At 47.2% G+C, this 23,898-nt stretch overlaps 1 protein-coding gene across 1 annotated transcript in view; it reads right to left on the minus strand.

The window, feature by feature from the left end:
* Positions 1-23,898, minus strand: part of VIPR2 (vasoactive intestinal peptide receptor 2) — a 1,008,023-nt gene that overhangs the window by 785,175 nt on the left and 198,950 nt on the right. The gene's annotated exons all lie outside the window — the stretch shown is intronic.

Below are 23,898 nucleotides of genomic sequence, written 5' to 3' on the forward strand. Positions count from 1 at the left end.
CATAAGAATAATGTAAACTGTGACCAGTTAAAATATGTGCTTGTGGAGCAACAGGGTGTTTACTACTGTATGCAATTCACCCTAGAACAAGTTGGAAAGATGTGCTGATGAAAAAATACTAGGCTGGGCATGGTGCACGTGCATGAGGAACTGTTCAGTTGGTGAAAGTAAGATCCATACACGGATTTTATCCTTATTTATCTAACGTCTCACGCCTGTGCACAACAAGGGGTTTGATGTCATACATTACAACCTTCACAGTCTAACAGACCTTTCAACTCTAACCGTGTGTGTCTGTTTTTTCTCCTCAGATAGGCACTGTTAGACCTGACACCTTTTGGCGTGGTTCTTCCCCCATCTTTTTGCCTCTGACTCATGTGTTTTGATGCTGTGCTGGATTTCGTTTTTGCTGATTCAGATGTTTTGGACACTCTGCCACTGCTGATCAGTGTCAGAGTGTAAGTGCTCCTTCTGTAAATTGTGATATTGATTGATTATACCTAATTGGCATATTTGTATCACCACGAAGTCCCTAGTAGAGGGCACTGTGTGTGCCAGGGCTGGTGATGACAAATGCTGCTAGTGGGCCTGCAGCGCAGATTGCGCCACCCACATGAGTAGCTTTAAAATGGTGACTCAGGCCTGCCAGCGCAGAGCCTGTGTGCAGTCAGTGACTGCCATGTCAGCCTGGCCAGTGTCCCCACTGGCTAGGCCTAATCCTTCCCTGTCTGTGCACATCAGTCACCCCTATGGAAGGCTCAAGGTACCCCCCTGGGCAGGGTGCAGTGTATGGATAAGGTAGAGCATGTGCTAGTGCAGGTACTATGCTCTGGTAGTGGGCTACAGCCATTTTGTGTGCTCACTGCTGTAAGGCTATCTTGCTCCATAGAGTAACATGGAGGGGGGCTGGGCCCATGGGATACCAGCCTATCTCCCCATAGGAACAAGATGGGACATAAGTGAAAGATATCCCTGGACTCAGAATTTAATGACACATCTTTTAGTGAAGGGTGTTTTTAAATCCTGGGTTGGAGAATAGCCCTTTTAGAAAGTGGCTGTTCTCTTGTCTAAACCTTTCTGTGTGCCTGGGTTTGTGGAATGTCTGCCTGGTCTGGATGTGACAGGAAGGGGCTGCAGAGCCCCAGAGGAGAGGGTCGGAGCCATCCCGGGGATGAAAGGGCACATCTGCCTGCTTGGGAGGAGGGAGGAAGGAATGCCAGATAAGTGCTGGGCTGTGCCTGCCTACCTCCCCCACATTCGCTCTCTCCTGGTGGTCAACTGACCCCACTGGCCCTGAAGCTGACAGGAAGAAGAAAGCCAGAGACACCTCAGTGCTCCGCAACCCCCAGAACTGGTTTAGACTGGACCCAGGGCCTCCATGCACAAAGAACTTCAAAGACATTGGGGGGTATAAGGAAAGGACCCCTGTCTGCAGAGAATTAGATTCTGAAATTCTGCAACCAAGAAGGAACCTTTGCTGGAAGGAGGACAGCTAGGGAACTAAAGGAAGACTGCCTTGCTGTGTGCTCTAAGGGCTGACCTGTTCTACTGTCTACCTGGAAGCTGAGGAGAAGAAAAGGGGCTTTGCTGTGTGCTGTGACCCTGCCTACTTGAAACTGCCAAGACTCTGCTGTGTGCTGTGTCTACATCTGAATCTCCAAGGGCCTGAGAAGAGCTGGCCTCCTGCCTGGGAACCCAGGGCTAAAGGTTCCTAAAGCTATCCCAGGAAACAGCTGCAAAATCGTGCTGTTGGGACCCGGGACGCGTGGTGCTGGACTGCGGAGCGTGAGGAGGAGATCGGTGTGCTCATCGGCACATTAATCGTGAGGGTTGGAGGCTTGTGGAGCCTCCCCTCGTGAAATCTGCTCCCAGGTGGTGGCAAGGTCGAGAGGGGGGTCTAGTTCTGACCAGCGCCCTTTAAAAAACTTTGCCGCCAAATCACCGTCGCAGCCCGGGGCCAGGATCACCCCTGGAAGTTGCTGTTCGTGACCAGGAGCGGCCGCGGCGAAGAACGAAGCCGCCGCGACCCCATTGGCTGAGGGAGCCGAGCCCCCTCACTAACGCCGCGACGGGATTGGCCCGCGCAGCGCAGCGTCATCAGCTGTGGTGTGCCATGATTGGCCGAGCTTGCGGAGCGTCATCGGCGAGGCCGCGCTGCCATTGGTTGGCGGCCTCGCGCTCAGAGGGGCTCGACTGAGGGCCGCGACCGGATTGGCTGCCTCCGCTGAAGCTGCGGGAGGTGCCAAAGAATTGCCCAAAATCACCGCCGGGACCGGGAAAGAGCTCTGACCCCGCCGAGGGACCTGGAAGCGTCCCGCACCCCTGGCCCGCCGTCCCTCCATCAGGTGAGCTTCACCGCCTCCCCCGCCGCTCGTTGGATTGTCGAGAGCGGGCGGGAGAGGAAAGGGGACCGGCCGGGGCGGGGACGCGTGCAGTCTGCACGGCTGATGCGCAGTGGTGCGCCTGAGTCCCAGGAAGACGCGAGGCTGCCCCGGGGACGAGAAAGAGTCCCTGGGCCTCGCGAGGGAGTTTAAACAGCGCATGAAGCCCACAGATATAAGTACACGTGGGCCTTGTTTTCTTTGCGCATGCTGGGAGCATCACAGTAGAAATCAGTGGCCATATTCTTTTAAGTGCTGATTTGAGAGACTAGAGACTATTTATATTTTTATGCTGAGAACTGCCTATTTACAAGACCTACTAAGAATTAAGTGCAACCTTGTTCTAAATGAAGTGTTTAACGTGCAACCTTTAAGTTAGAAGTGCTATCTGTTCTAAAGAAGTGATTATCATGCAACTGCTTCATTTACATGCTGAAACTAGATAAAGTTATATTTTATATATACTTACCTGTGTGGTCTCAGTTTGTGGTGGATTGGGAATTGCTGTTGTGTTAAGTGCAAATGTTATCCACATTGTCTCCGAGTTTAGCCTAGACTGCTCGCGCCATGCTACCTAGAGGGTGAGCAGGGGTTATCTCAGAGGGTTATTCCGTCGCCCTGACCGGAGCTAGGGGTCCCTACTTGGGCCAAGGTACTTACCTTTGCCAACCAGAGACTCCCGGTTCTAACATTGGTGGCTCGCGGTGCGGATTTTGAACTAATGATTGCACTTGACCTGCAGTGATTTCTTGTACATCACTAGTCTAGTTTAGCGGAACAGGTTGCGCAGGATTTTTTCTTTTTGGTGAAACCTTTTTAGTTGAAAAAGGGTAGGAGGTAACATGTCTCAGACCGCGCAAAGCATGAATGCAGAAGGGGAAGTGGAATTTGAAAGCCAGGAGTTGCTCACCTATAACAAGGAGCAACTGAGAAAATTCTGTAGACAGCTTGAATGCCCAGTAAGGGGCGGCGCAAATAAGGAAGAGCTACGGACAGCTCTGAGGGCCTGGTGGGAGGCCAAACATGGTGCCCCGGAAGCGGCTACTGGAGAGGGAGACACACAGGAGAATGGGTTTTTGCCCAGTGAATTGCCAGTGGCGAAGCCAGCGTCTAGGGCCGGCAGCACCCACTCCAGTAGGATTATTTCTCCAGAGGAGGTGGAGGAGAATCAGAGAGCTAGGGCCCATGAGATTGAGCTTTTGAAGCTCAAAGCGGAAGCCGAAGAGAAGAGACTGCGCCTAGAAGTTGAGAAAGAGGCACAGGAGAGGGCGGCACAGGAGAGAAGGCATGCTCTCGCTTTGGAGGAGAAGAAGCTCCAATTGGCTCATGAGAGGAGCATGAAGGAATTGGATTTCAAATATAAAGAGAGGGGGTCCAGTTCTAATGGTGGCAGCGCACAACCAGTACAGGCGGGTAAGGTATACATACCAAAGGATCTGGTACAGAATTATCAGAGGGGTGAGGATATTTATGCGTGGTTCAGAGCGTATGAACTTGCCTTGAAGATGAATGAGGTGCCTGAGAAGAATTGGGGAGCAGGATTGTGGAAGCATTTTGAGGCCTCTGGGAGGGATGTTTTGGCACCCTTAGAAGCAAAGGATGCTTTGTCCTACTCCGCCATGAAGGAGGCTTTGTGCCTCAGGTATGGGCTCACTGCTGAACAGTACCGCCAGAAGTTTAGGAACTTCAAGAAGCTTGATTCAAGTACTTGGGTGGAGTGTGTGAGTATGTACACGCGTGCACTGGAAGGTTGGATGAAGGGCAGCCAAGTTACTGATTATGTGGGGTTGTGTCACTTGATTAGTAGGGAGCACTTAAGTAGTTTGTGTGTCCCAGAGCTGCGCCAGCATCTTTTGGATAGTAAGTTAACTGATCCCAGTGAGCTTGCTAAAGAGGCGGACCGGTGGACTAGCACCAGGGTCCACAAGGCGGTGGTAAGTACCCCAGCCAAAGGTGGACAGGGTCCCCAGCAGAAGAGTGGGGGGGACATGGGTAATCAAAAGGAGTCTTCTAAAGGGCCCCAAAGTAGTTCCCAAGAGAAGGTGTCTCAACCCCCCAAGGCTAAGAAGTCCTGGCCCCATAAGGGCCCGCAGGACAAGAAGACCCTCACTTGCTATGCATGTAGGGAGGTGGGGCACATTGCTCCAAATTGTCCAAAGAAGAAATCTGCACCCACTGGTGCTCCAGCTCCAGCTCCGGCGATAGCCAGTGTAGCTTTGGGAGGGGATTTGATTTCTAGTGGGGAGGAGGGGTTAGCATTGATGACCCTTGTCTCTCTAGGAGACCAAGAGTTGGCCCAGGAAACCTTGCTGCCCCAAAACACTAAGAAATACGGGCAGAAGGTAACCATCAATGGACAGGTGGTGGAGGCTCTGAGAGACACAGGGGCCAGCGTGACATCTGTTAGGTGTCAGTGGGTGTCTGAAGAGCAAATTGTTCCCCAGGTACTCCGGCCTGTGGTGGCAGCTGACAGTTCAGTGCGCTACTGCAGGCTGGCGAAAGTTCCATTTGAATGGGGAGGAGTCTCCGGTATTTTGGAGATTGTAGTAAGTGATGCCTTGCCTGTAGATTGTCTATTAGGTAATGACCTGGAGAGCTCCCCATGGAAAGAGGTGGAGCACAGGACTCACTTGGAGATGTTGGGTTTGCCTGCGTGGATCTGTGTGTCCACCCGTGCAATGACAGCAAGAGAGGGCGGTCTAACAGAGCTGGAGCCTGGAACAATGGCCCAGGGACCTGCCAAGAGAGGAAGGGGTAGAGGGCGCGGGAAACCAGCCCCCACTGTTCCCACGGTCCAGGAGGAGGCAGACCCGGAAGGGGATGCCCTGGAACCTACAGGGGAGCAGGTGGCCGAACTAGGGGAATTGCCTGAGCTGTCCCAGTGGCAGCAAGAGGGTGGTCCCTCCAGGGAGGAATTCTGCCAGGCTCAGAAGGAGTGCCCTTCTCTCATTGGTGTGCGGCAGCAGGCTGCCGACCAGGCCGCAGGCCTGGGGTCCAAGGAGCATTTGATCTATTGGGAGGATGACTTACTTTATAGTGAGCCTAAGTTCGCTGAGCCCGGCGCAGCCCGTGTGCTGGTGGTACCGGAGCGCTTCAGGAACTTCCTACTGGGTCTGGCTCATGACGTGCCTCTCGCAGGACATCTGGGGCAAGACAAGACCTATCACAGGCTTGTCACCCATTTCTACTGGCCCCAGATGAAGACGCACGTCTCTGCCTTTTGTAAGTCTTGCCAGACTTGTCAGGCCAGTGGCAAGAGTGGAGGGAAGCGCGTGGCACCCCTCCAACCCTTTCCCGTGGTGAGCACCCCTTTTGAGCGGGTGGGCATTGACATCGTGGGGCCCCTGGATCCCAAGACAGCCCTAGGCAACAGGTTTATCCTGGTCTTGGTGGACCATGCCACTCGGTACCCGGAGGCCCTTCCGCTCAGGACAGTCACCGCCCCAGTGGTGGGCCGTGCCCTGATGGGGATCTTTTCCCGGGTGGGATTTCCGAAGGAGGTCGTTTCGGACCGCGGGACAAACTTCATTTCTAAATATATGAAGTCCCTGTGGAGTGAGTGTGGGGTGACATACAAATTCACCACTCCTTACCACCCTCAAGGAAATGGTTTGGTTGAGAGATTCAACCGCACATTGAAGGGCATGATCATGGGCCTGGAGGAGCCCATGAGGCGGAAATGGGATGTCTTGTTGCCATGCCTGTTGTTTGCCTGCAGGGAGGTGCCTCAGAAATCCTTAGGGTTCAGTCCCTTTGAGTTGCTGTATGGCCACCCTGTCAGAGGGCCTCTGGCTCTGGTGAAAGAGGGGTGGGAGAAATCCCGTGGGAAAACCCCTCAGGATGTGTTCAGCTATGTGCTGGCCATCCGCAACCAGACCAAGCGCTTCAGGAAGCTCGCTCAAGAGAACCTGGAGGCTAGCCAGGAGGAAATGAAGAGGTGGTATGACCAGAACACTTCTCTGGTTGAGTTCCAACCTGGTCAGAAAGTGTGGGTGATGGCGCCAGTGGAGCCTTGTGCGCTCCGTGACAAGTGGTCTGGCCCATATGAGGTGGTGGAGCGCAAGAGCGAGGTTACCTATTTGGTTAACCTGAAGACTCCCAGGCAGCCCCTGAGAGTGCTACATGTGAACCGCCTCAAACCCCACTTTGAAAGAACTGAAGTGACTATGCTCATGGCTACAGATGTTGGAGGGGAGGAGGATAGTGATCCTCTCCCTGACCTCCTGGCAGTCAAGGAGCAAGATGGGTCAGTGGATGGTGTGGTCCTCTCCCCCACCCTGACCCCAAAACAGCGGGAGGACTGTCGCCAAGTGTTGGGTCAGTTCGCCCCACTGTTCTCCCTGACCCCAGGTGTCACCAAATGGTGCGTCCACGACGTGGACACTGGAGACAGCATGCCTGTGAAACAGAAGTTTTACAGGGTGGCTGACAAGGTCAGAGCTAGCATCAAGGAAGAAGTTTCCAAGATGTTGGCGCTTGGGGTTATTGAGCCCTCCAGCAGCCCCTGGGCTAGCCCAGTGGTCTTAGTGCCTAAGAAAGCTGCTACCCCCGGTGGCCCCCCAGAACTTCGGTTCTGCGTGGACTACCGTGGGCTCAATGCGGTCACGAAGACTGACGCGCACCCCATCCCCAGAGCTGATGAGCTGGTGGATCGGTTGGGAGCTGCCCAGTACCTGAGTACTTTTGATTTGACTTCAGGGTACTGGCAGATTGCCTTAACTGACAGGGCAAAGGAGAGGTCAGCATTTTCAACGCCGGAAGGACACTTCCAGTTTCGTGTCATGCCCTTTGGGTTGAAAAATGCTCCCGCCACATTTCAGAGATTAGTCAACCAGGTACTGGCAGGGCTGGAGCAATTCAGCGCAGCCTACCTGGATGACATTGCGGTGTTCAGCTCCACTTGGGAGGAACACCTACAGCACCTCACTGAAGTGTTGAAGGCTCTGCAGAAGGCAGGCCTCACTATCAAGGCCAGTAAATGCCAGATAGGGCAGGGATCTGTGGTGTACTTGGGACACCAGGTGGGGAGCGGCAAGGTGGCGCCCCTACAGGCAAAAATTGATACCATTCTGGCTTGGGAACCCCCCAAGACCCAGACTGAGGTGAGAGCCTTTCTAGGTCTCACCGGGTATTACAGACGGTTTGTCAAAGGCTATGGCACCATTGTGGCCCCTTTGACAGAGCTGACATCTAGGAATCAGCCCAGGAAAGTGAATTGGACTGAGGCCTGTCAAACTGCTTTTGACACCCTCAAAACTGCCATGTGCACAGCACCGGTGCTTAAGGCACCTGACTTTTCAAGTGAGTTCATTGTGCAAACTGACGCTTCAGAGCAAGGCGTGGGAGCAGTGCTCTCACAGATCAATGACGAGGGAGGAGACCAACCTGTGGCTTTCATTAGCCGGAGGCTGATCCCCAGGGAACAAAAATGGAGTGCCATTGAAAGAGAAGCTTTCGCTGTGGTCTGGGCTCTGAAGAAGCTGAGGCCCTACCTGTTTGGGACTCACTTCCGTGTTCAGACCGACCACAGGCCCCTCAGATGGTTAATGCAGATGAGGGGTGAGAATCCAAAATTGTTGAGGTGGTCCATTTCCCTACAGGGGATGGACTTTACGGTGGAGCACCGCCCTGGTACAGAACACGCCAACGCTGACGGTCTGTCCAGATTCTTCCGCCTTAGTGATGAGGACTCCCAAGAGGTTGGGTAGTTCTCCCCACTTTCAGCTGGAGGGGACACGTGTTAGACCTGACACCTTTTGGCGTGGTTCTTCCCCCATCTTTTTGCCTCTGACTCATGTGTTTTGATGCTGTGCTGGATTTCGTTTTTGCTGATTCAGATGTTTTGGACACTCTGCCACTGCTGATCAGTGTCAGAGTGTAAGTGCTCCTTCTGTAAATTGTGATATTGATTGATTATACCTAATTGGCATATTTGTATCACCACGAAGTCCCTAGTAGAGGGCACTGTGTGTGCCAGGGCTGGTGATGACAAATGCTGCTAGTGGGCCTGCAGCGCAGATTGCGCCACCCACATGAGTAGCTTTAAAATGGTGACTCAGGCCTGCCAGCGCAGAGCCTGTGTGCAGTCAGTGACTGCCATGTCAGCCTGGCCAGTGTCCCCACTGGCTAGGCCTAATCCTTCCCTGTCTGTGCACATCAGTCACCCCTATGAAAGGCTCAAGGTACCCCCCTGGGCAGGGTGCAGTGTATGGATAAGGTAGAGCATGTGCTAGTGCAGGTACTATGCTCTGGTAGTGGGCTACAGCCATTTTGTGTGCTCACTGCTGTAAGGCTATCTTGCTCCATAGAGTAACATGGAGGGGGGCTGGGCCCATGGGATACCAGCCTATCTCCCCATAGGAACAAGATGGGACATAAGTGAAAGATATCCCTGGACTCAGAATTTAATGACACATCTTTTAGTGAAGGGTGTTTTTAAATCCTGGGTTGGAGAATAGCCCTTTTAGAAAGTGGCTGTTCTCTTGTCTAAACCTTTCTGTGTGCCTGGGTTTGTGGAATGTCTGCCTGGTCTGGATGTGACAGGAAGGGGCTGCAGAGCCCCAGAGGAGAGGGTCGGAGCCATCCCGGGGATGAAAGGGCACATCTGCCTGCTTGGGAGGAGGGAGGAAGGAATGCCAGATAAGTGCTGGGCTGTGCCTGCCTACCTCCCCCACATTCGCTCTCTCCTGGTGGTCAACTGACCCCACTGGCCCTGAAGCTGACAGGAAGAAGAAAGCCAGAGACACCTCAGTGCTCCGCAACCCCCAGAACTGGTTTAGACTGGACCCAGGGCCTCCATGCACAAAGAACTTCAAAGACATTGGGGGGTATAAGGAAAGGACCCCTGTCTGCAGAGAATTAGATTCTGAAATTCTGCAACCAAGAAGGAACCTTTGCTGGAAGGAGGACAGCTAGGGAACTAAAGGAAGACTGTCTTGCTGTGTGCTCTAAGGGCTGACCTGTTCTACTGTCTACCTGGAAGCTGAGGAGAAGAAAAGGGGCTTTGCTGTGTGCTGTGACCCTGCCTACTTAAAACTGCCAAGACTCTGCTGTGTGCTGTGTCTACATCTGAATCTCCAAGGGCCTGAGAAGAGCTGGCCTCCTGCCTGGGAACCCAGGGCTAAAGGTTCCTAAAGCTATCCCAGGAAACAGCTGCAAAATCGTGCTGTTGGGACCCGGGACGCGTGGTGCTGGACTGCGGAGCGTGAGGAGGAGATCGGTGTGCTCATCGGCACATTAATCGTGAGGGTTGGAGGCTTGTGGAGCCTCCCCTCGTGAAATCTGCTCCCAGGTGGTGGCAAGGTCGAGAGGGGGGTCTAGTTCTGACCAGCGCCCTTTAAAACCCTTTGCCGCCAAATCACCGTCGCAGCCCGGGGCCAGGATCACCCCTGGAAGTTGCTGTTCGTGACCAGGAGCGGCCGCGGCGAAGAACGAAGCCGCCACGACCCCATTGGCTGAGGGAGCCGAGCCCCCTCACTAACGCCGCGACGGGATTGGCCCGCGCAGCGCAGCGTCATCAGCTGTGGTGTGCCGTGATTGGCCGAGCTTGCGGAGCGTCATCGGCGAGGCCGCGCTGCCATTGGTTGGCGGCCTCGCGCTCAGAGGGGCTCGACTGAGGGCCGCGACCGGATTGGCTGCCTCCGCTGAAGCTGCGGGAGGTGCCAAAGAATTGCCCAAAATCACCGCCGGGACCGGGAAAGAGCTCTGACCCCGCCGAGGGACCTGGAAGCGTCCCGCACCCCTGGCCCGCCGTCCCTCCATCAGGTGAGCTTCACCGCCTCCCCCGCCGCTCGTTGGATTGTCGAGAGCGGGCGGGAGAGGAAAGGGGACCGGCCGGGGCGGGGACGCGTGCAGTCTGCACGGCTGATGCGCAGTGGTGCGCCTGAGTCCCAGGAAGACGCGAGGCTGCCCCGGGGACGAGAAAGAGTCCCTGGGCCTCGCGAGGGAGTTTAAACAGCGCATGAAGCCCACAGATATAAGTACACGTGGGCCTTGTTTTCTTTGCGCATGCTGGGAGCATCACAGTAGAAATCAGTGGCCATATTCTTTTAAGTGCTGACTTGAGAGACTAGAGACTATTTTTATTTTTATGCTGAGAACTGCCTATTTACAAGACCTACTAAGAATTAAGTGCAATCTTGTTCTAAATGAAGTGTTTAACGTGCAACCTTTAAGTTAGAAGTGCTATCTGTTCTAAAGAAGTGATTATCATGCAACTGCTTCATTTACATGCTGAAACTAGATAAAGTTATATTTTATATATACTTACCTGTGTGGTCTCAGTTTGTGGTGGATTGGGAATTGCTGTTGTGTTAAGTGCAAATGTTATCCACATTGTCTCCGAGTTTAGCCTAGACTGCTCGCGCCATGCTACCTAGAGGGTGAGCAGGGGTTATCTCAGAGGGTTATTCCGTCGCCCTGACCGGAGCTAGGGGTCCCTACTTGGGCCAAGGTACTTACCTTTGCCAACCAGAGACTCCCGGTTCTAACAGGCACCATGGGAAGGCCTTGGCTTAACTAATGAATGCCATGCGATTGACTCTACGCATTTGTCGGGAATGAATACTGCTTTGCAATGCTTGCATGCCCTCGGAAAGGGCTAAGGTGTTGCCTGTGGCCATTCACATTCTTGCTCTGTGGTGGTTCCTCTTGACACATTTCTGCTTAGTCTCCACGTACCACAGGTACACCAATGGGTCTTGATTGTTGACCATGTCTGGTGGAATCTGATTGGGAGCCACAATGCTTACAGATGGCACTGGACATCTGGGAATATTCTTGAAAAACAAGATATTTCTCGTTATGGATCACTCATCCTTCATTTCTGTGTCCATTGCTTTATTTACACATACCACTAGGTATGGTCTTGCGTTGAATGGCATTTGCAGTGTGGTAGGCAGGAAAGTAGTGCGACCTAACACCAAGTTGCCCAGACAGATTGCTTTTGTGACACACTAAAAGAGGATGCTGGGTCGTTTGTGTGGGCTTGCCTTCTTCATCCTTGTCTCAGGTGTTTTGATGCCTAAGTTAATGTCTTGGGAGGTGTATTCAAGTAAATGAGTTACTTATTTGGAGACTACCATGAACCTTTGACTGGTGGCCTCTGCTATTCTGACTATTGATCAGAATACACGTATAAAGAGTTTGACCACTATAGTAGCCTAATACCAGTGTGCTGCAATACATGTATGCCCACATTCTAGCTGCTGGATGAGAGGCACAGACTATTTGCCTTCAAATGGTGTTCCATTTTCAGATTTGAGGTTCATCGACATGGATGCAATGACAGCATTCTTGTCAAAAGCAATCTCTACAGTAGTCTAGAATAGATATTGTGTCAATTCATACCATGAGAACAGTGCCCATTATTATGTGTTCGCCTCTTGGGCAGTATTGGGAAAAAAGCTAAGACTGTTCCATGGAGCTGCTGGTCTGTGGACTTAATAAGTGGATCCTAGTACATGTCCTTTTAACTCAAACAAAATCACCTTGTGGTCAATGCCAGGCAGGGGTCTAGTCTACATTTTTAAACATAGCAATTCAGATCCACATTTTTCTAACTTATTTTTTAGACCTGGCAGCTTTAGGGTGGTCTTCTCTCAAACATTTTGCTTTACTCCTCCATGTGTTTCTGATCTTATTTTTGTTGACCTTAGTGCATGTTACCACAACTACCTAATGCTAAAGTGTGGGTGCTTTCTCCTCTAAACATGGTACAATCGTCTCATACCCAATTGTAATATTTAATTTACATATATGTCCATGGCAAAATGGTACTATATGTACCCAAGGCCTGTAAACTAAATGCTACCAGTGAGCCTGCAGCACTTAATGTCTAACCCACTTAAGTAGACCTTTAAACAAGTCTCTGGCCTACCATTGCAGCCTGTTCGGTTTTCAACTGTCATTTCGGTCTGGCAAAATAAACCTTTTGCTGGGCTCAAACCTGCCTTTTTAATACATATAAGTCTTCCCTACGATATTCCGGAAACAGCTGACAGGGCAGAGTGCAATGCATTTAAAAAGTTTTACATGTCCTGATAGTGAAAAACTCCTAAAGTTGTTATTTACTAATGCATTGCCTGCTTTTCTCATAAGATAACATTGGAGTTACCTTATTGCATTTAATAAGCTGTAAGTTCCGAATGGGAACAGGTAAATAGTTCACATTTGGTGTCTTTGGAATTGTAATGAAAAATCTTATTCTAGGGTGAAGTCAGATTTTTTATTACAATTTTGAAAATGCAATTTTTAGAAAGTTAGCATTTTTCTACCATAGCCATTTAGTGCCTGCAGCCTGTCTCTGGGTCGTATGACTGGGTGTAGTTGGCAGTTTGTCTTTCTGTATTCCTCCTAGACAGCCACACACAATAGAAAGCTTAGGTGTTGGCAGGATGGGCCATCACTGGCAGGATAGAAGTGCAGAGTTAGGCACAGCCCCACTTTCACCTGAATAGGCTGTGTCCTGCCTTCACACAAATTATTGCATCCCCCTGTTTTAGTCTGGAGCCAGGGCAGAGGAGGCAGGAACCCTGTGCACTTTAAAGGGAAACCTCTAGAAGCTTGTCCCACTTCAAAGGAGACACCAACACTAAAGTACACTTCTGGACGTGTGAAAGACTCTGCCAGGAAGAAGGACCGCTGTGCCGCTGAAAGGACTGCCACACTGCTGAAATTCTGTCCTGATTGGCTGCTGCCTGCTTTGCTGACCTGCTGCCCTCCTTGCCTGGGTGAGAAGGACTGAACCTGCAACCTGCCCCAGGACCACCAAAGTTACTCCAAGGGACACTCTCTTGCAACCAGCACCTGGACTGTACAACGGTGAGTCCTACACTGCCAAGTGGTGCTACCACACTCCTGGACCCTTGGGAGAGGACCTGAAGGTGCTGTGTCAGCCCATTTGTGAATCCAGTAGAACTGACACATCTCCTCTGCTGCGCAACCCTGAGCGTCGCCTCTGCTGTATGTATTTTCCCAGCACCAGGACTTCTCATCTCTGCCTCGTAGCCCCTCGGAACAGATGCATCACCTCAGCTGTGTGATACATCCTGGATGCTGGACATTGCATTACCAGCCTTGATCGACAGGAGCCTCGATGACAATGCATGACCCCAATTCGCAGCTTCTCAGCTTCTCAAAATCGACTCATCGCTTCAGCTGCTCGACGCATCCTCAACACAGGACCTCCTAATGCTCTGAATCCAGGATTTAAGGTACTCTGTGTTCAGTAAGCCTAGCTGGATTCTTGTAGCTGGCCCATGCTCCATCGTGGTCGGCCTGAGCATGTGACTTTGTCCTGGTCCGGTGCAACCAGAAATTCACAGTTGGCACTGTGTGCTGTTTGGTGCTATTTTCACTAAAATGTCAAAATTTCACATCTCTGGAACTACTGATTAGATTTTTGTCGCTTTGTTTTTTTTTGATTTATTAAAATTTTCACAATTTTTTAATCAGGTGTGGTATACTTTTTGTGGTGTGTTTTCAATTTGTTAATGTTTGAATTGTTGCACAAATACTTTACGCATTGTCTCTGAGATAAGCCTCACTACTCTCTCCCAAGTTACCCGAGGGTTGAGCACAGGTTAATTTAGGGTTTGTTTGTGGCTTTACCCTGGCAAGGATTGTGGTACCTGCTTGAGTAGGGTTTCACCCCTTCAACCAGCAACCCAAATTCTTACATCATTCAAATATAGTTTGTCCACATCACTTATTCTTGAGTTATGGCATAGAATTTAGATGCATCAGGTAGTAAGAAAAGGTTCAAAAGATGTCCTATCAATTTTCTACACTACTTCTGTACTATTGATAACATACTCTCATTATGGTTAATAATGGAGAAATATCCAAGATGGTGTAAGAAAAGACTATAAGTCTCCATGATAGACCTTTTGAATGCATTTGATATTGTATACTATACTACTGTTTTGATGAAATTGAAAACATGGGGTATTCCAAATGATATGGTTAATATCTAAATAGACTTGTGTTTTAAAAATTGGATGTGGGTGTTTCATGGCTTTTAGAATCAATCTACTTGCAAAATAAACTGATGCTTGGTGGATTGAAACAGAGGTGCATTTTAGCTCCCCTGTTGTTGTCCCATTAGAATGTAGATTTGTTTGATGTGTTTGAGTTCCCCCCCGAATGTTGGGAGGGCCACCTATAGCTGTTATTATGTATATGAATGGTCGGGTGTTGCTGGATGTCACTGAAATAGGGACACAATGATTATTAGATATGATGGCTAAATATGCTGACTGAACATTATACAAATAAATCTACGAAAAGACAAAAGTTATGGTTTTTGGTGGCCACTGTCATAAATCACCATGTGGATGATGTTTACATAGGGTAAAGCTGGAAATGGGCTATTGTTATCTTAGGGTTCTTTTTTAAAGTATTTCATGCAAGTCACAGCTACAATTACAAATGATGAAAGCTTTCTTCTGGAGTAATGAGACATTTTCAGCTTTTTAAAGCAACAAAAAAGTGAGGTATAGAGGCATTGAATAGGGTTTGTTCTGTCGAGTCTCCGGTTTATAGATTTGTTTTTCAAGGAGCTATAAGGCCATACGAGGCTCTTGAAAGTTTGGTACGGGCTGGAGGATGATTGTGGCATGCGTATCTGTCTAAATGGCAAAGTGCCCCAAAAAGCGGTATTTGCACAGATCTGGGTTTGTTACGCTTGCTTCTTTGATGGTATATCTGGGCTATATGAATTTGGTATGATCTTCAACATATATCTGTGGGCCCTTGGAAATTGCCTAATCTGTCCATGCCTTAAAATTTCTCTGGTCCTGTTCTAGCACAGATGTGTATAAATGTAACTCTCAAAATAAACAAAATATAGTGGCAATAAATGCAATTAATAAACATAATATTAAAAATAATTGTCACATTGTGACTGTATTCCATAAATTCTTTGGATTGAATGGTATTTAGTCTCTGTTTGACCAATCCCGCCCTTCTAGCCGCTAGCTAAGTAGCCTTATCACCCAAAGTGCCTGCCTGAGTTTTATGAGGTGGCGTCTAATCCACATACCTCAGCCAAACAACAGATCTGTTGTTCTGGATTTCTAGAAGGTCTTTTTTTGTCTCTGCATTTTTAGTTGTCGCATTCCCCAGCAAGCTGATAACCCAAACTAGCTCCAAGAAGTATATGACTTTCACTGAGTATGTTTATAGCTACAGCTGGTACAGATCAGGGCTCCCAAGAAGTTGAAGATTCCTTTCTGCCTAATGCATGTCTGTACTAAGCTTAAATTACCTTTTCTGTTTTAAAAAAAAACATGGTAATGAATACTAAATGGAGTAAGCATGCATTTATACATGAAACTATTCTCTCAAATACATGAATATATAAATATATGAAATTCAATTGATGTATGTTAGCAGAAAAATGCAAATATTACATCATCCCCAGAATGACAGGGCACCAATTCTAATAATTATAAGGGTATATGCTTCTATGCACTTTGATAAATGAAAAAACAAAGCAAAATGACTGGTGTGTAATTTGGCTGTGGGGCATGGTTAAAAATAAAACATGAATTAAAAGCCATTAAATACAATAAACTGATTTAAGGCAGTTATACAGGCAAACAGTAGCAGCTTTTTATTGTCTTTTTCTTGTTTTGATGAGTTTGTAGCGTTCTGAAATACAGATGGTAATTTTCAAATTTGTAGCCTTGAAGAGAGAGTTCACAGATGTATATGATGGGGTTTAAAAGTATAATTTGTATAAAGAAAGCCAGAATGTTGCAACTAGATGGATTGATTCTGGTACTTGCCAACTGTGGATCAAACCAGGATGCGACTAAAGTCTGAAGGTGTTGAAATTGTAGATGAGTATGGTATCAGGGGTGAAGGTGAAGATGCAGGGGCGCATGAAGCACTTTGTGAAGTGGCACCGAGTGTATAGGAAAATATTGATATTGTCAGTCCCACTCATGTCACAAGTGACGATTCATACTTTGATGATTAGAAATTACACACCAGAATGCCTGATGTTCTCTCATTGGTTAAGTCAGTTCCCAGCAATCCACAGAGAAAACAGCTTTTTGTTCCAACAGAATGGTCATAATGTGTTTGAAAACAGTTCAAGCATTGAGACACAGGTCGTGCTTGGAGAGGTTTCAGTTTGAAAAACTTAGAGTCTTGTGCACACTTAGTTTAGAAAGCAGTTCTGCTCCAAAATAGAACTGCAATAGCAGTTCAGGATTGGTATTCAGACAGTTAGGATGTGTTGATTTTATTTCTTCAACAGGAAAACCAAACATTCCACACTTTACAATGGGCGCAGTAGTTGATATTCAAATAGGTTTGAAAACAAAGAACCACAAAATGGAGGGATGAATGCAAAAATCGTTTTAAAGTCATTAAGTAAGACAGATATGGTGGTTTTAAAAACATGAGTAATGCCAGTTGTGCTCGAAACATCGAATGCATTGTGCAATAGATCAGTTAAATGTATTGAAATTGAATATACAAAATATGGCAGAATGGGCTGTTTGAAGAGTAAAATGTCTCTGGTGAAGAAGTTAAAAATATTTCTTTCTGCGTTCAAGCTGCTGCAAGGTTCTTTAACTTATCAAAACGTGTATTTATCATCTCTACCTTTAGCCATGAATCACTTTCAGATATATACTTTGGGGAAGGATAAAATGAAACACCACAACATTTTGCTATTTTTTAACAGTTTGTAAATATACATACCTTGGGCTTACCCACAACATGATTCACTAGTTTGATTAAACAGGATCCATTTGTGAACAGCCTGTGATAAAAAAGGAATGAAAGGCGCTGGTGTTGTGAGGAGTTCACAAGCAAGGCAGGCATCCAACGAGTTGCAAGCTCAGTGGATAGTGAAAGAATCACAAATAATTGAATGTCCTAAAGGATTAGTACATGGAGATCTGCTAATGAAAGCAGGGTACTTTTTTTTAAAAATTATTATAAACTTTACTCAGCTCAGTACAGAACCGTAAAAGCACATGTTTAAAACATGTGACAATATAAAATGTCTTTGCACATGTGAATAGGATACAGTATATAATATATGTACACAAGTGGCATTCATTTTGGTGACACACCAATATGTACCATTCTTTTAAACGATTGTTAAAGCTGTCAGAGTTGTTTTTGTAGTGCAGTAATTAAACAATTACAATTTGTAAGTAAAGTATAACTATGCAAAATCCATTCCAAAAGCACATTAGTTTGACCATATTGCAAGCCTATTGCCTTACTTAATCATAGAATTTAAATTCACTCTTAACACATGACACATACCCCATCATAAACCTTGCTCTCTATATTAGCATCATCTACAAGATTATCAAAACATTTAAAAATTCAATCTCCTCTGCTTCCACAGGAGCCCCACTGCAAATACATAGCCGCTCAGACAAAAACTATATGCATGTATGTACCGCTTTTCAGTATCCTAACATTGCCTAATGCCAAGGTTATGGCATAGTGGGTGTATCCATTTCTTTCTAGGTTTCACATATGCTGGACAAAAAACAATACATGTGAATGTTCTCTTTAGTGTGAGCGGTGCACAAGATACAGTTGCAGGTTTTTTGTCGCTACTTTTCCATTTTGATGTAAAAGATCTAATTTCTAAGATGTCAGAGCGGTATTTTATGTAGAGTGTCTTGGCTAGTGGTGACTGTATAACGTCCGAGAACTTTTCAAAAGAGGGCATGAGTTTGGCAGCCAAAAGTTGCACAGATAATCTCCTTAACCTAGAGCTTTCATGCAGGTTAGATATAACTTGTTTCCAGTAAAATATCCTATATCTTTGCTTGGAAGCCATTGTCAGGGAGAAAGGGTCATTCCAAAAAGTTCCAAGACTTAATATGTCAAACCAAAATATGACGTGCTGGAATCATGGGAAGGTGATGGAGTTATTGATCTTTAGTAGCTCCTTCAAACCCTCCCCGTATGGTACTAGCTCCTGCCCAGTCAAAATACCCAATAAAGTGAAGGTCTTAGAGCTGCCAAGTGTTCTACCCTTTTCAAAGCTACTTCAAAAACAGAAAAGGGAATAAGCAGAGTGCCTTTAGAAAGATGAAGTAATGACCTAATAAAAGAGTTCTCTCCCAAAGTAATTTTGCTCCATTCACAATGCCCCAAATTCCTGCACCATATAAAGCAGCTACCTATGCTTTAACCTTGCAAACTTCAACAACAGGAGAGGTAGCTCTAAAAACCCTTGACTGATGCCTCTTATATATTGCTATAGCACTATGTTGGAGGCTAGCTCTACGTTTGTGTATATGTGAGTTCCATGTCATCTTACTGTCTAACATTATACCCACATACATAAATGTATGTACACGTTCTTCTGTCCCAGACATATGTTCCCTCTGAAGAACTTGTGAGGTCTTATAACCATATATTTAGTCTTAGATAGATTAATATTGAGGCCCTTTTTTCACAGTATGTCTTAAAGTTGTCCAATAAGAGCTGCAGCCCTATAGGGGTTCATGACAAAAGAAGGGCATCATCCGTGAATAGCAGGGCCAGCACAGGGACTCCTTCTACTTTTGGGGTATCATTAGTACACTCTAACAGAACGTTGATAACATCATTCACATGAAGTGGAAAACGTGTGGGTGCAAGCATGCATCCCTAACTAACTCCCCTTCATTTCGGAATACTATCAGTAAGTTCACCCTGGGGTCCCAAGTGCATGTGAGCATAGTTTTCATGATGTAGGGCCTTATTATGACTTTGGCAGTCTTGGAGAGGGGCCACCAAGCTGCCGCCCCACTCCGAGACCACCAAAGCCATTAAAGACTGCCCCCAAAGTATTTTTACTCTGGCGGGTGGTTCTTTGGCAATCCCACTGCGGTGCCTTTGACAAAGACACCACAATGGGAGCGTCAAAGGCAGTTCCTGCAAGGCATGGACTATCAAGTCCATGCCCTGCAGGAACTGAGGATGCATGCACACAGTGGGGCACAGCATGTGCCCCCTGCATTCACCCCATGGTGCAGAGGCAAGAGGAGGCCCTGTAGGGCCACCATTGTTTGCCACACGTTTCATGGCGGTTGCACCATCATGTAAAGTGTGGCAGTGAGGAAACTCCTAATGTGCATGGAGGTGCTGCAGTGGCATAACCAGCAAAGTCAAGTTAGCGAGCGCAAGTGAAGAAAACCCACCTCCCGGCGAGATTTTTTCCTTGCGTGTGTTCGGATTTCTCAATGCACTCATGTTGAGAAACCTTCCGTTCGTGTTGAGATAGCTGCCGTGCGACTAGAAAATCTACTCAAGCAGCAGAAATGAGGCTGTGCCCTCTTGCGCTGAGCATGGTGCTGTTCGTGATGATTTTACAGCACAGGACAAACACCCCGCACTCAAAACCACAGTGAACGGCATGACCCTAACGCACTCTGCTGCTCGCGGAGCTCCGTGTAGCATGGCAGAGTTTTTTTGTCAATTCGCAGAGTTCCGCTATGCGAAACTCCGTGAACTCCATCCAGACTTACTAAATATGTTTTTCAACCTAGACTATGGGGGGGCGAAGGGGGAGTCAATTAACCAGGTTTCCTGAAACATACAAAACATGAAACTAGTTGATATATTCCTGCCAGTCAGGATCAACACGTTCTTGCCTTAGGCCAGCAGTGTTCCATAAAAGTAAATGTAGGGACCCAATATAGGTTTATCTATTTGATTGGGGGGAGGTGTGACATTGGTGGAGTCAGAAAACTAGTTTGAAGAACCTTCCTTAAAGTCTACCATTTTCACACTAGCTGTAAAAGAAGTTGAAGAGAGGGCAATTTATATGGGTAAATAAGCGTAATTGTAAGATCAGCTTCTTCAAGGAAACAGGAGGCCGTAGTAAAGTTAAGGGGTTTATTAGGTTTTAAATCATGAAGACCCCATCCAACACTGGAGGCAGGCAACTGTCAACTGACAGCTCCACAACCATCCATGGCAACCAGGAGTTCCACATTCCATGTTATGTCATAAAAGAATATTCCTTAACAAAACAAGACACTACATCACCTCCCTCCCAATATACAACGAAATATGAAGACATAAGCAACACCATGTACAATAGTGCAGAATGGCATAAGAACAACAGGGTTGAGAAACATAGAAACCCAATTATAAAACCTTAGACAAAGTCATACAATCTGGCAGGTTGTCTGATTACCCTTTGGGGTTTCAAGGACCTTTCTGCAGAGCTCAAACCAGAGGTGGTAGCGGATGAATTGGGTACATTCAAGGGAAGACATTTGCACACCCTGTTAAGATTCCAGACCCTGTGGTCACTGGTCCTAATGGCATTCTTAAACAGCTTGATGACCTTGAAGGGCTTGCTAAATTTGGAGCAACCTGTGCCTAAGTGAGGAAACTTAATTTTATCCCAGTCCCCATCTGAAACCGTTCTTTCTTTAACAGCTCTGCAGTCATCAAACCAAACCTTCCTCTTTTCCGCAACCTGCTTCTCTCTCTCTTTCCATCCTTCCACACTTCTAAAATTATTATCAACAATGGACTTCTTAGACAGTACCCATGAGGGACAAAACTCGGTATTAGCCACTTTTCCTTTGAATAAGCGAAAAGGTGAAACTCCTGTGGAAGAGTACAGAGTAAACCTATACACCCTAACCTTCTTTCTCATAACTACCTCCCAGTCTAAACCTGATGCACAGCCCTGCTGCAAAGACTCCTTCAAGACTTTCACAAACCTCTCAACCACTCCATTGCTCTCTGGATGATAGAGGGCTGCCTTCTTATGTATGATCCCCCTTGAAGATAGGAACTCCTCAAATACGTTGGAGGTAAATTGGACGTTGTTATCAGACAATAATGGGAAACCCTCCCTCTCAAGCAGTTTATCCAAAATATCAATAACTAGAGTTCACTATCTTTATTTCAGGCCACCATGAATGCATGTCCATACAAAGCAGAACATACCGCTCACGCGCATTCCTCTTGACTGGACCTAGAATGTCTACGGCTATATGGGACGAAGGCCCTTCAGACGGCTTTCTCGTTACCATGGGTTGAGTCCTGCACTTCAAAATCTTGTCAGTACAAGCACACTCTGCACAATTTCTAACCGCTCTCTCAACATGAACATCCACGCCAGGCCACCAATACACTTCTCTAATCCTTTCTTTGGTTTTTACAATTCCCTTGTGACTGGCATGGGCACTCGCCAGCAGCCGTTCCCAGAGAATACGAGGAGGAACTAATTTACTACCTCTTAAGAGAATGCAGTCAACACTGATAATTCCTCTTTGACCTGCCAGAACCCCTTGAGATCTTCACCACAATCCTTTTTGTCGCACCACTCACCCAATACCATGGTCACCACCCTCTGCTTGCAGCAATACGTCCTTGGCCAAAGCATCCTTCCATTCATTCTCGGAGATGATGCCTGCACTGATGAGACAAACGTCAATCTCTTCCTCAAGTTCCTCACCTTCAAACCAATTACCTTCACTAGCAGCTGCAACACTGTCATCATGGACATCTCCTAATCTGGATAGGCAGTCAGCCAACAAGTTACAGGCTCCAGGGAGGTAGGAGACTATGAAATCAAACTCCTGTAGAGCTACAACCCATTTCCGAATGCGGTGAGACACCAGATCAATGCCCTTCCTCAACACCACTTCCTTCAATGGTTTATGATCAGTCACTATAGTGAAATTAGAACCCCACAGGAACTTTCACAGCTTAAGGACGGCCCAAAATATGGCAAGGACTTCCCTTTCGATGACAGAGTAATTGTACTCCGCATCTCTCAAGGGTCTGGACAAGAACAAGATCGGCTTCTCCTCACCATCAGAACTCTGAAGGAGCACAGCTCCCAGACCCTTCGAACTGGCATCAGTCATTAAAAGAGACGCTTTCTTCAGATCAAAACTACTTAGGTTAGGGGCTTTGCTCAGACATACTTTAAAATTTTTAAACTTATCGTCACAAGACCCGCTCCATGTAAACTCACACCCTTTTTTAGGAGACTTCTCAAACGTCCCGTTACACCAGCAAAGTTGGCGATGAATTTATGATAAAACTCCACCATCCCTAGAAATTTTACCAGCTCCAATTTATCCTGACGGACTCTAAGATTGCTGATAGTATTGACCAGGGCTGGTTTCGGCTTGATGCTATCGGCTGACAACAAATGTCCTAGGTACTCAATTTCTGCCATGTTAAATCAGCATTTATCCGCCCCCAAAGTTAGACCAGCATCACACAACCTTCTTAGGACCACTCGCATTGTGCTATCATGCTCTGTGGTGTCTACACCAAATACCAGAACGTCGTCTTGGTAGACTCTCTTACCATCCACGCCCTTCAAGATACCCTCCATGACTCTCTGAAAAGCAGATGCGGCGGAGATAAGGCAGAAAGTCATCCTCATAAATTTGAAAGTGCCAGACGGCGTTACGAAGGCCATAAGATCTTGAGATGCCGGGTGCAGTCTGATCTGGTGATATGCACACGTTAAATCAAGGGACGAGAAATGCTTTGCTCCACCTAGTGAGCATAACTTGTCGCTAATGTTGGGGAGAGGGTAACAATCAACAACTACAGCCTTATTGAGTTCCCTCAAATCAACACATAATCTGGCCTCGCCATTGGCCTTGCGGGCCATTACGATCAGAGACAGCCACTCCATAGCCTCAACCTCTTGTGTGAATCCATTGTCATTCAACTTATCAAGTTCTGCTTTCATACTTTCTTTTGCCAAAAGGGGGACACCCCGAACTTTGGTTTACAGCCACGTTTAACCTTGATGTAGTGTACGTAGTTTCTGAGACACACAAGTTTGCTGTGGAAAACCTTAGGAAACTCTTTCACCCAAGTTTTCCACCGGCCAGCAACTTGACTGACATATGTGATCTCCTTCAGGCACACAGGGGGATTCTCATTAGGGTCTAAGAACACATGTAAATCCCGTTGGTGAAACCAACTGATAAGTGAATCACCCTTCATAGATACCTGCACCTTTCCTGGGATGATCCTACCCTTAAAATCAATATTGCCCCAAAAGTAACCCAGAAGATCAATTATTTCTCCACCGTAACCCTTTGGCTTTATGTCAGGTTTGCATAACTTGACTTTCTTCACTAGAAATTGTTCAAAGTAGATTTTGGGTATTAAAGTGGCTTTGGCTCCTGAGTCAAACAGCATCTTCACCGGGGCATCATTGATTAGCACAATTTCCATGGGACCCTCGCAATTAGATACCTTGACTTGACATATGTTCATGTCCTCGAGATCTAAGTCATCATCATAGAGATCAACTTCCCTGATCTTCTTTTGACCCTTACTCGATCTGCCACATTTGGTAAAGTGGCCCTTGCTTCCATTCACACTACAAGTTGCCTTCCAACCTAGACAATCTGGACGCTTAAGCTCTGTGGGTTGAAAAAACCTCTCAGAAGGAGAGAGTCAATCAACACTCACCAAGTTGGCTGGAACAGGATCCATATTTAATAACAACACTTGGCTAATGGCATGTTCCAGAAATCTCTAAAGC

Source organism: Lissotriton helveticus, chromosome 10 (assembly GCF_964261635.1).
Source record: "Lissotriton helveticus chromosome 10, aLisHel1.1, whole genome shotgun sequence".
Taxonomy (NCBI): Eukaryota; Metazoa; Chordata; class Amphibia; order Caudata; family Salamandridae; genus Lissotriton; species Lissotriton helveticus.